Source organism: Scyliorhinus torazame, chromosome 16, assembly GCF_047496885.1.
Source record: "Scyliorhinus torazame isolate Kashiwa2021f chromosome 16, sScyTor2.1, whole genome shotgun sequence".
Lineage (NCBI taxonomy): Eukaryota > Metazoa > Chordata > Chondrichthyes > Carcharhiniformes > Scyliorhinidae > Scyliorhinus > Scyliorhinus torazame.
In genome coordinates this window covers 164,348,829-164,361,005 of record NC_092722.1, presented here as the reverse complement: position 1 = coordinate 164,361,005, position 12,177 = coordinate 164,348,829, and the positions used below count along the sequence as shown (strand labels likewise).

At 45.8% G+C, this 12,177-nt stretch overlaps 1 protein-coding gene across 4 annotated transcripts in view; it reads right to left on the bottom strand.

Moving 5' to 3' along the window:
• vti1a (vesicle transport through interaction with t-SNAREs 1A) overlaps positions 1–12,177 on the bottom strand; it is a 464,254-nt gene that overhangs the window by 122,807 nt on the left and 329,270 nt on the right. The gene's annotated exons all lie outside the window — the stretch shown is intronic.

The window sequence follows — 12,177 nt, the reverse complement described above, 5'->3', positions numbered from 1 at the left end:
TTGTTTCTAGTGTTTTGTTACATGTTGTATGTTAGGCCGGAACATTTTTTTCCACGGCCCCACGCCTTTCCGGCCGAAACCTCTGAGGACTTCCCACAGAGACTTGCTACTGTCCCAGACGCCAGTTCAGAGGAACTCGTCTGTCAACAGATGCCCGTTCGTAACTGCCCTTCTGGCTCGAAGGTAGAACCAATACGGCAACCCCCCACGATGACTACATTTTTTGCCCGTTCTTGTCGGTTGCTCAGGCAGTGGAGAAACGGCCCTGCCTGGGAACCCCCCTCTGGTCAGCTATGCTCGGGTAGGGGACACACGGCGTTGGTCGCCGTCCTACCCGGGGACTCCATCCAACTCTTACCCGTCGTGGCCCTTATGCACCTCATTTTGGAAAGTTTTAGTTCAAAAAGTTTTGTTTTGTTTCAGGTAACCCTTAGGTTGCCAACCATATGCTATTTACATCCTCAAACATTTGGATGGTACATCGCACAGTCTGCGAGACGGCTCGCACTGGTTCATTATTTGAAATTGTGTCTTGTCCTGAAATTCGGTTATTGAAAAAAAAATGAGGGAGTCACAGATAGTGACCAATTATAAAGGGAGTAATTGGCACTAAATGACAGACAGGCTATCATACGAGATATTAAACCAAGATAGTAACAGACACTATGCTTGTTTCCACAGAAGCTCCAGGACAGGAGAAGAGAAGAGAAGTGAAAGAAGAACCATGAGGACATCCTCCGCGTGGTTCATCGTTATAATGGACATTTGGTTGCGCGCAAACGCGAACCCCCTGACCTCAAGCCCCCCAGCCATTCATGATTCACTTCCCCACAGTACCCAGAGCCCAGTCACCAGTGACACCACACCATCTTGGTGTGGCAGGTTTATAACCTGGTACTCCCTGTCCTACTTGATAGAATCCCTATTGGTATTGGCGATACTCTGCTGCATCGTGCAGACTATGCGTCTGAGAAAATGGAGAAGGAGAGTCTACCGCGCTCGCATACCAATGTATAGGATCAGATCCCCTATTTTCGGATACGACCAGACCCCGACCCCCACGATCTATAATAAAGAGCATTCGTTTGTGTTTTTGTTGTAAATAAAGAAATGTTCATGAGAAATTGTACGATCCTGAGCTTGACTGCCAAGCCAGGAAATAAACGTTGCGCAGGTCAAAGAGACACAGCCTGAGTGAGTGAGACACATCCAGTGGGGAATTTGAAACTTGGTAATTTGGTGCAGTGGGGTAATTCGGTGCAGAGTGGGAGAAGGTGCTTTTTCCCTACTGTTTTGTTCTCTCTCTTTCTTCGGGCCTAATTTCGGGAGCCGTTCGGAGGAGGAGGAGCAGTCTCGGAGTATAAAAACCTAATGGTAACTTCCTGTTTTCCAGTTTTTTTTCTCCAAAAGTGACATCAGAGGGAAGCTGTGATCTGATTGGTTGATAGCAAATCTGCCCCAAATTTAAAAAAACACAGCTAAACTCGTAAACTTAAATTAAACTAATTAATTAATTAGAGGTGGATGGTCAGGTGACGTGCTTGAGCTGCTTGATGTGGGAGCTGGCAGATCCCATTGTGAGCTGCAGCGACCACATCTGCAGTAAGTGTTGGCTGCTCGAAGAGCTCCGGCTCCGAGTTGATGAGCAGGAGTCTGAGCTTCAAACACTTGAGGCACATCCGGGAGGGGAAGACTTACCTGGACACTGTTTCAGGAGGCAGTCACACCTGTCAGAGTAAGTAGTTTAAATCCTGCCAGTGGCCTGGGACAGCAGGGTGTGACTGCAAGTCAGGCAGGTAAAGGGAACCAGCAGTCAGGAACTCAGGAGCCTCAGCCCTTGACCCTGTCCAACAGGTATAAGGCACTTGCTCCCTGTGTGGATGGCGAACAGGGCTGCAGGAAGGATGAGTCAGCTGACCAAGGCACCCTGGTTCAGCAGGCCATTCAAGGGGAGGGAGTAAACAGGCAAGTTGTAGTTGTAGGGGATTCTATTATCAGGGGGATAGATAGTATCCTTTGTGAGCAGGATAAAGAGTCCCGCATGGTATGTTGCCTGCCCGGTGCTAGGGTGCGGGACATCTCTGACCAGCTTGAAAGGATACTGGAGAGGGAGGGGGAGGATCCAGTTGTTGTGGTCCATGTCGGTACCAACAACATAGGCAAGTCTAGGAAAGAGGACCTATTTAGAGATTATAAAGAGATAGGATTCAAATTAAAAAACAGGTCCTCAAGGGTCATAATCTCCGGATTACTGCCCGAGCCATGTGCAAATTGGCATAGGGAGGCACGAATAAGGGAAGTTAACACGTGGCTGAAAGAGTGGTGTGGGAAAGAGGGGTTCCTTTTCATGGGACATTGGCATCAGTTTTGGGACAGGGGGGACGTATACCGTTAGAATGGTCTCCACCTGAATCGAGCTGGGACCAGTGTTCTGGCGAAAAGAGTAAATAGGGTGGTCAATAGGACTTTAAACTAGAGATTGGGTAGCTGCTTAGGAATACAAAAAAGCACGAAAAGACAGAACTCAGGAGAGATTACGATAGTCCCCATCTCACAAAATATGACAGTGTATGGAAAGGCTCAGTAAACCAAGGTCCACCACACTAAGAAAACAAAAAGGGACGGTCAATAGAGAATTAAAGGTGCTATATTTAAATGCGCGCAGTGTGCGGAACAAGGTAGATGAGCTTGTGGCCCAGATTGTGACTGGCAGGTATGATGTGGTAGGCATCACAGAGACGTGGTTGCAGGGGGTTCAGGACTGGTATTTAAACATCCAGGGATTCACAACCTATCGAAAAGACAGAGAGGTGGGCAGGTGGGGGTGGGGTTGCCTTGTTAATTAGGAATGAAATTAAATCAATAGCACTAAACGACATAGGGTCAGATGATGTGGAGTCTGTGTGGGTAGAGTTGAGGAACCACAAAGGCAAAAAAACCATAATGGGAGTTATGTACAGGCCTCCTAACAGTGGTCAGGACCAGGGGCACAAAATGCACCACAAAATAGAAAGTGCATGTCAGAAAGGCAAGGTCACAGTGATCATGGGGGACTGCAACATGCAGGTGGACTGGGTAAATAATGCTGCCAGTGGACCAAGAAAAGGGAATTCATTGAATATTTACAGGAGGGCTTTTTGGAACAGCTTGTGATGGTGCCCACGAGGGAACAGGCCATTCTCGACTTAGTGTTATGTAATGAGACAGACTTGATTAAAGATCTTAAAGTAAGGGAACACTTAGGAGGCAGTGATCATAATATGGTAGAATTCAATCTGCAATTGAAAAGAAAGAAGGTAGAATCAGATGTAAAGGTGTTACAGTTAAATAAAGGTAACTACAGGGGCATGAAGGAGGAACTGACGAAAATCGACTGGGAGCAGCGCCTAGTGGGAAAGACAGTAGAACAGCAATGGCAGGAGTTTCTGGGAGTAATTGAGGACACAGTACAGAGGTTCATCCCAAAGAAAAGAAATGTTATCAGAGGGGGGATTAGGCAGCCATGGCTGACAAAGGAAGTTAGGGAATGCATCAAAGCAAAAGAGAAAGCCTATAATGTGGCAAAGAGTAGTGGGAAGTCAGAAGATTGGGAAGGCTACAAAAACAGAGGATAACAAAGAGAGAAATAAGGAAAGAGAGGATCAAATATGAAGGTAGGCTAGCCAGTAACATTAGGAATGATAGTAAAAGTTTTTTTAAATACATTAAAAACAAACGGGAGGCAAAAGTAGACATTGGGCCGCTCCAAAATGACGCTGGTAATCTAGTGATGGGAGACAAGGAAATAGCTGAGGAACTAAATAAATACTTTGCGTCAGTCTTCACAGTAGAAGACATGAGTAATATCCCAACAATTCAGGAGAGTCAGGGGGCAGAGTTGAATATGGTAGCCATCACAAAGGGGAAAGTGCTAGAGAAACTAAGAGGTCTAAAAATTGATAAATCTCCAGCCCAGATGGGCTACATTCTAGAGTTCTAAAGGAGATAGCTGAAGAAATAGTGGAGGCGTTAGTTATGATCTTTCAAAAGTCACTGGAGTCAGGGAAAGTCCCAGAGGATTGGAAAATCGCTGTTGTAACCCTCCTGTTCAAGAAGGGAACAAGAAATAAGATGGAAAATTATAGGCCAATTAGCCTAACCTCGGTTGTTGGCAAGATTCTAAAATCCATCGTTAAGGATGAGATTTCTAAATTCTTGGAAGTGCAGGGTCGGATTAGGACAAGTCAGCATGGATTTAGTAAGGGGAGGTCGTGCCTGACAAACCTGTTAGAGTTCTTTGAAGAGATAACAAATGGGTTAGACCAAGGAGAGCCAATGGATGTTATCTATTTTGACTTCCAAAAGGCCTTTGATAATTTGCCTCACGGGAGACTGCTGAGTAAAATAAGGGCCCATGGTATTCGAGGCAAGGTACTAACATGGATTGACGATTGACTGTAAGGCAGAAGGCAGAGAGTTGGGATAAATGGTTATTTTTCGGAATGGCAACCGGTGACGAGTGGTGTCCCGCAAGGTTCAATGTTGGGGCCACAGCTGTTCTCTTTATATATATGACGGGACTGGGGGCATTCTGGCTAAGTTTGCCGATGATACAAAGATAGGTGGAGGGGCAGGTAGTATGGAGAAGTTGGGGAGGCTGCAGAAAGATTTAGACAGTTTAGGAGAGTGGTCCAAGAAATGGCTGATGAAATTCAACGTGGACAAGTGCGAGGTCTTGCACTTTGGAAAAAAGAATAGAGGCATGGACTATTTTCTAAACGATGACAAAATTCATAACGCTGAAGTGCAAAGGGACTTGGGAGTCCTAGTCCAGGATTATCTAAAGGTAAACTTGCAGGTTGAGTCCGTAATTAAGAAAGTAAATGCAATGTTGTCATTTATCTCAAGAGGCTTGGAATATAAAAGCAGGGATGTACTTCTGAAGCTTTATAAAGCACTAGTTAGGCCCCATTTAGAATACTGTGAGCAATTTTGGTCCCCACACCTCAGGAAGGACATACTGGCACTGGAGCGGGTCCAGCGGAGATTCACATGGATGATCCCAGGAATGGTAGGCCTAACATACGATGAACGTTTGAGGATCCTGGGATTATGTTCATTGGAGTTTAGGAGGTTGAGGGGAGATCTAATAGAAACTTACAAGATAATGAATGGCTTAGATAGGGTGGACGTAGGGAAGTTGTTTCCATTCGCAGGGGAGACTAGGACCTGGGGGCACAGCCTTAGAATAAAAGGGAGTCACTTTAGAACAGCGATGAGGAGAAATTTCTTCAGCCAGAGAGTGGTGGGTCTGGGGAAATTCAGCCAACACAGTCAGAAACCAGCAGGTGCAGGTTTGCTGTGTATTTAACTCTGCAAAAGCCCAGACAGCATCGATACCAGCGACCATCAGCATAATAATGTAGCAGCCATCTACATACTAATGAGCAATCCCCGGGAACAATAGCAACATTTGGGACACACAAAACTAAGCCAGACTCCCCGGCGCCAGCAGGAGCCAACACAAAAGAGGTTAACGAACACCTCAAGACCACACATCGATTAGGGAACAGCTCCAGTATTGGAGAAATCAAACCAAGCGACTGGTACGAAGTCCAATCACCTAGAACCAGGGACAGGGTCCGCCCTAAAAGGCGGGAAGTCCCTGGGGACTATAAAGTTAAGCCCCCAAGTTCAACTCGCTCTCTTCTTCCTGCCCGGGTCACTCAGCAACACGAACCAACCTTGACCGTGACCGGAGCAGTGACCGCCGAAAGACCGTAAGTCTTAATTCAACGCTTGCTACGAGATAGGCGCTCCTAGCTACCAATCCGTACCAACTTCGAATCACGCAGACTCAGAATCCGAACGAAAGGCCATTTGTTCCCCTGACCTGGTGGGCCAGTCCGAAGTTAAGTATAGGCCTGTTAGTTGTAGAAGTAGCTTAGACGTAGAATTTGTGCATGAGTAGCGATTACAGTGTATAATAAATGTGCTTTGATTTGAATCTAACTAATCTGTGTATTGAGTTACTGATCATTACTTGGACTTGAACCTCGTGGCGGCATCATAAAGATAACTAGCGACTCGAGAGCAAAGGTAATAAAACAGAGCAATTGAACCAACCGAAAAGTTAGCAACAACTAATACATGTGACAATAATAAATCAAATCAAAAGCTGTGGCCATTAGGAATGTTTCAAGTGCTAATGGGTTTCAGCAATGGTGTTCCATTCATGGGAGAATGAATGATAGTTTCAAGAAGCTGTAACAATTGTTGCTTTGGTGTGCTTTCTAGTTTGTTTACACAAGCCTATGGGACTACAAATTTATTTTCACATGGTGGAATTCATTATTTCCTCCTTCTTCAACATATAAAATAGGAGAAATAGGCCATTTGACCCCTCGAGCCTGCTCCACCATTCAATAAAATCATGGTTGATCTGTTTGTGTTTCAAATTCCACATTCCCATCTAGCAGTGATAACTTTAAAAAAAATCTTTTTATTCAATTTTATACATAACAAAAGTAATAACAGGTAATAACAAACTCCCAAATTGCAATGCAAACCTGACCCAAGTGTAAAAACAAATATAGCATATGAAATCACACATGGGTCGGTTGCAGTTTTTGAGTAGTGAAGGTGCGCAGGGTGGGTTTGCCTGAGCCCAGAGGAAGATTCAGCCCCAGATGCTCACTTTTAAATTTCGGAAATATTGTGTTACCTGCCTTGGGTCTGATCCCTTTATTCATTAAATATCACACAACCTCCAAGGATAAATGGAGGGGAAACACTCACTCGGCTTCTCTTTTTATGTATTTTGTGTTATATACATGAGTCGTCTTAATCATTTGCTCTTCATACAACACGATTGGTTATCGTCTGGAAGTGTATGATAATTATTTTTAAAGTAGGGAAATTGAGATGGGATGCTGAGTGTTAATTACACATGCAATAAAACAAGCTAACCTACCATAAGATCCCTTCATCATTACTGGAACTTATTATGTGACGACAATGTTGGAGTACATTTACTATGCGGAATGCAGGATTTCCTGAAGGTCAGCTCCTGTAGCCTGCACAAACCCCAGTCCCAAAAACCACCAGGAAAATTGGGATGCTTAGAGTCAGGAAGGGCACGAGTTCTCCTCTTGAATCCATAAAACAACATTGCAACACAGATCCCTCATCCCTGCCTGATCATCTCCTACCCAGTCCCTAGCATATAGAGCTTGTATAGAGTTTGAACAAATCGGGTGGCACTGCTGCACAGTGGTTAGCAGTGCTGCCTCACAGAGTCAAGGATCCGGTTTCGATTTTGACCTTGGGTGGCTGCCTGTGTGGAGTTTGCACGTTCTCCCAGTGTCCACGTGGGTTTCCTCCGGGTGCTCTGGCTTCCTCCCACAGTCCAAAGATGTGCAGGTTAGGTGGATTGGCCGTGCTGAATTGCCCAGGGATGTGCAGGTTAGGTTAAGAGTATAGGGCGGAGTTGATCAGTGCAGACCCGATGGGCCGGATATCTATGAAAATCTATGAAATCAGGAAGAATGTAGGATCATTTCCCATAGTTTTTATTCTTGGACCTCTATGTGACTTTAAGCTCTCTGTCTGTCTAGGTGCAAGCTTCAATCTTTCTTAGGTATGTATTTAGCACTTTTTACGATGCATTTGTTCTCTCTCCACCCCCCCCCCCCCCCCCCCCCCTTCCCCATCAGTTCATTTTCCCTGCTGGATGCTCCTTCAAAAAAATTATTCTGGCACACTTCCAGATTACACTAATATGTACAGATTGTGCTGAATGAAGATCAGATGATAATAGTGGGATTTCAGCTAATTCTCTGGGTTACTCTTCCAGCAATATCACATTGCGTATACAGCACAGTAACATTCTGCCCAACTAGTCTGTGTTGCTAATCTAACTGCCAAGTCCAGATGCTGTGCAATCATTTTGCATGATCAGTGCAGTTTTCAGTTGTAGCGATCATTTTCATGGTAGTTCCCCATCATTGGAAGATAATTGTCTCCATCATATCATTTAATCTGCCCCATCAAACATATGAATGAGAAACGACATTACTAATGAGCTACAGACTGTCCCGGATTTATCTGGTTATACGTAGTGTCCTGAAATTGACACACTGAGAAATGCCGTTGTGCGGTCTTCGGTTTTGTCAGTCTATTTTGAATATCTTGATCAAGTCATAAATAAAACACAATATCTTTTTCACATTTCATAGCGGCAGGAAAAACAAACCAGCTATTTAATCACCTGCTTATCAATGCCACCGATACCAAGTAATTTTTGCTCAGCAGTGCAGCACGTCTTGTGGATTCTGGAATCGGTACAAAGCTGGGATGGCAAACCTTCGTGTACCTTGGTCAGATATCGGGCCAGAGACCAAACTGATCACGATAACAGGGCTCTTCAATTCTTCCTTTGTAGTAAAATCCACCCCAGATTTTGACAGAATTACTCTGTGCAGAGGAGGTCTCAATGCTGATATGGTATTTATATAGTATTGATGAATTCTCAGCACCAAGATGCAAACGAGTTTTCTTTGCCTGTGAAAGCCCAGAGCCTACGGCGGCTGTTAAGACCTCAGCAGCCACATGACCCAAGTCGGAGAAGGCTGTGTGCGCCCTCAGGATTCCAGGACCTTCACTACAGCTTTTTGAATCAATTTGGAATGTATTCAACCGCAGTGATCAATCCATAGAGTGTCTTTGACTTGCGTTTGATTTTCTAACTCACCTACAGCTTTGCTTCTTTGATGAGCAGGAACCTGAGGGCTGTTGGCACAGAGTGTTAAGTAAAGCCATGCGGTTAAAGGGGATTTTTAAAATTTAAATCTGCAATACTGACTCCAACAACAAGGCTTAATGTTGTGTGATTCTGGAAATCATGGGCCAGCAGCAGGCAACATAAACACATCACATGAGGAGGCAATCACTGGTATGTATCTGTGACAGGGCTCGCAAATCTTGAAGCAAAGTGCGAGCTTTGGAAAACAAAATGCATGCCACAAGAAGGTGCAAAATCCTTTAGATCAACAATTCAAACTCCAATCTTTCTCTTCTGTCCAAGACATTTGAATGCATCACTACTACCCAGCTCTATGATCACCTCTACCAGCACTTACAGGTTCAAATGCCTTCATTCCAGTTCATATCTTCCCATAGTAGCTAAACCAGCCTGGCCTAAAGTCCAAGGCTTTCTGTGCACTATCACCTTTTGTCCTCCATAATCTCGGTGGCATTCAGTGTTCCAAATGTACAAATGCCAAAAGCAATTTTAGAAAAGGACTAGGAACATACTTCCCTACTTCGTGGATGGCCACTTTCAGACTACTCTCCTACAATGATAACAGCTAGTGAACAAGTCCACATTATTTAAGACTCATCACATAATTATTAATTTCCCGTGAATTGCTATAAGTGAATAGAGCAAGGGCAGCTCGGTGGTGCAGTGGGTTAGCCCTGCTGCCTCACGGTGCCGAGGTCCCAGGTTCGATCCTGGCTCTGGGTCACTGTCCATGTGGAATTTGTACATTCTCCCAGTGTTTGCGTGGGTTTTGCCCCCACAACCCAAAGGTGAGCAGGATAGGTGGATTGGCCATGCCAAATTGCCCCTTAATTGGAAAAAAAAAATGAATTGGGTACGTTAAATTTATATTTAAAAAAATAAGTGAATAGAGCCTCTCAGTGTCAGGAGAAGAGTTTCAATTATCCTAAATGCAATAACTGCTGAACTGCTGTTTTGGAAGTGTGCACATGGGGACATTGAGGGGAAGTGGACTGCAATGCCTTCTACTACACAATAGTTTGCCAACACATGAAACACCACTGTGGTTGAATCACGTTTTTCTTCCATACACTGACTTGGTCTCTGAATTTAATCATAGAATCCCTACAGTGCAGAAGGAGTACATTCAGCCTATCGAGTCTGCACCGAACGTCTGAAAGAGCACTACACCGTGCCCCCCCCCCTTCCCCACCCCCACAATCCCACCTAATCTAGACATCTCTGGACAGCAAAGGGCAATTTAGCATGGTCAATTTACCTAACCTGCACATCTTTGGACTGTAGGAGGAAACCGGAGCACCCGGAGGAAACCCACACAGACAGGGAGAGAATGTGCAAACTCCAGAGTCACCCAAGGTTGGAATTGAACCCGGGTCCCTGGTGTTTTGGGGCAGTAGTGCTAACCACTATGCCACTGTGCCGTCCCTCTCACAGTTACTTACCTCAAATGCACAAAACCTAGTTATGTGGCAAGGAGTTGCGACAGTTTTTGAAACAGTTCATTTTCGGCTGTTCTAAGACAGTAAACACCCAGCACACTAATACGACTAGAATTCTTAATGGATCTATATTTAAGTTTCAAGATTTATGTTTCGCTAGGCCTCCAATAGCTTTATCCAGAATAACCTTCAAATAGGCAATGTGGAAGGCCTTATTTATTTAGTCCAATGATGTTATGCCTAACTATGCAAAGAGAAAGGAATTCATCATTTAATGGCAAGAATGAGATGGTATCACTAAACAATAATGGCCCAAACCTTTCCAGGAGTGGCAATTACCACCAGAATGCCACTCTGCTCCTTTTCGTGCACTAAGAGGGAGTTCCGCATTTCTGGCCCACACATCTCAGCTGGGTGTCTTCAGAAATGGGCAGCATACCTGGTCTCAGAGAGCTTCCTTGTTGTCCAGGATTGATGGGAAGCCAAGCCAAGCCCCCTTTATATGACATTTGAAAACGTACTTTGGTAAGTCTTCATTCGCTAACATAGTGAAAGGTTTTGGGACATTTAAATAGCTTTTCAATGTGTCAGTGAATGAGTATGAGCAAGGTATGTGGATGGCAGGGTGGGTAGAGTGGGTTGGTGGCATGGTTGGGTCAGGTTAGGGGCAAGTTGGATGATAAAGAGAGCGGGTGGATGGCGGCAAGGGGCAGGGGAGAGTTGGGGGTGGGGCAAGTAGGGAGTCAGAGGGCAAGGGGGGAGTCTTGGGGCAAGGGGGAGTCGTGGGGCAAGGGGGGAGTCGGAGGGCAAGGGGGGAGTCGGAGGGCAAGGGGGAGTCAGAGGGCAAGGGGGAGTCAGAGGGCAAAGGGGAGTCAGAGGGCAAGGGGGGAGTCTTGGGGCAAGGGGGGAGTCGGAGGGCAAGGGGGGAGTCGGAGGGCAAGGGGGGAGTCGGAGGGCAAGGGGGGAGTCGAGGGCAAGGGGGGAGTCGAGGGCAAGGGGGGAGTCGAGGGCAAGGGGGGAGTCGAGGGCAAGGGGGGAGTCGAGGGCAAGGGGGGAGTCGAGGGCAAGGGGGGAGTCGAGGGCAAGGGGGGAGTCGAGGGCAAGGGGGAGTCGAGGGCAAGGGGGAGTCGAGGGCAAGGGTGGAGTCGAGGGCAAGGGGGGAGTCGAGGGCAAGGGGGGAGTCGAGGGCAAGGGGGGAGTCGAGGGCAAGGGGGGAGTCGAGGGCAAGGGGGGAGTCGAGGGCAAGGAGGGAGTCGAGGGCAAGGGGGAGTCGAGGGCAAGGGGGGAGTCGAGGGCAAGGGGGGAGTCGAGGGCAAGGGGGGAGTCGAAGTCAATGTGTGACACCAATGAAGATTATATAACTTTGAGTTGGAATCCTTTTCGGAGGGCCCTAGTGAGCAGGAGAATTGCCCATTGGAAGTTGAAACTTCCCAGGCTCCTTCATTAATGAAATATATTTATATGGTGGCATTCAGGGAACTGGGCACAAAGCACTTGGTTTGTCTTGTTGTTTACATGACTAATAATAGTACAGTATCTTCTGTAATATCCACATGTGTTTATAGGAAGATATGTTTATTAACGCTGCTTAAAACCAATCGCGGATATGAATATAATTAGGTGTTTGCCTTGGGACCCCCGAGGGGCCCCTTGGCACATCATCCAGGATACATCAGTCTCTGACCATCTGGAGACCACAAGACCTGGGCCAAAGATTTATAACTGTCTAAAGTAAAAGTAAATAAGAGGCCAGGGCAAACCAAGCCAAAACTGACAGGAAATGCCAAACACAATTTCTTTTCTTATCACAACTTCTGGAAAAGAATCCTTGGGAATTGCTCCATTGAAATGCATTCATCCAAAATTCCGGGAGATGCACCAGTAAACTATGATCCTTCATTGATTATCTTGCCTATTTCATTCCTAAACAATTCTGTAAACTATTCGTTCTACAAA